Raw genomic sequence first — 439 nt, 5'->3', positions numbered from 1 at the left:
TTTTCATCGCTACAGATCTTATTAACATTAAATTTTTAGAGAAAGAAATAACTATTTACTAAATATATTGATTTTTGAATCTCTAAATAAAAACCGTATAAATTAAATGTTATTTTTTTAAGATTTAATATATATATATATATATATATATATATATATATAGGGTTGGGATCACGTGAGACCAAAGGTTTTTTGTGAGACCTATAAGACCAATTTATGTTCATTGATCAACTTTATAAGCTAATGATCTAATGGTCTAAGGTTGCACGGTGGCAAATTTGTGATTATAGAAAAGTCTCGTGACAATTTTGTGATTATAAATGTTCAGATTGTAGATTTAATTCAAGGGTTGAGAATTGGTTTTACGGGTCTCACAAAAAACTCTGGGTCTCACATGATCCCAAGTCTATATATATATATATATATATATATATATATA

Source organism: Cynara cardunculus (assembly GCF_001531365.2).
Source record: "Cynara cardunculus var. scolymus isolate 2C chromosome LG 3, CcrdV1, whole genome shotgun sequence".
In the NCBI taxonomy this organism is placed as follows: domain Eukaryota; kingdom Viridiplantae; phylum Streptophyta; class Magnoliopsida; order Asterales; family Asteraceae; genus Cynara; species Cynara cardunculus.
Note: the sequence above shows the minus strand (reverse complement) of the source record.